The sequence below is a fragment of the Penaeus monodon genome, chromosome 28 (assembly GCF_015228065.2).
Source record: "Penaeus monodon isolate SGIC_2016 chromosome 28, NSTDA_Pmon_1, whole genome shotgun sequence".
Taxonomy (NCBI): domain Eukaryota; kingdom Metazoa; phylum Arthropoda; class Malacostraca; order Decapoda; family Penaeidae; genus Penaeus; species Penaeus monodon.
In genome coordinates, this window is record NC_051413.1 from 10,238,101 (window position 1) to 10,238,326 (window position 226).

Here is a 226-nt window from a genome sequence, read left to right on the forward strand (position 1 = left end):
CATACCGTTTGTACCACAGTTAGCCTCGAGGCACGATGAGCAATCTTCACTGATCTTTTCCCAACGGCATTGGGTTTGTTGCATTTGCACACCGCTACCTGACCCTTCCATTGCTACTTATTCAGATCGATCAAGAATTCTGTCAACCACACTCTCCAACCTCACTGGATTTTCAAGTTTCCTTTTAGCTTTACAAAGATATATATCTGTATATCCGTCTGCATGT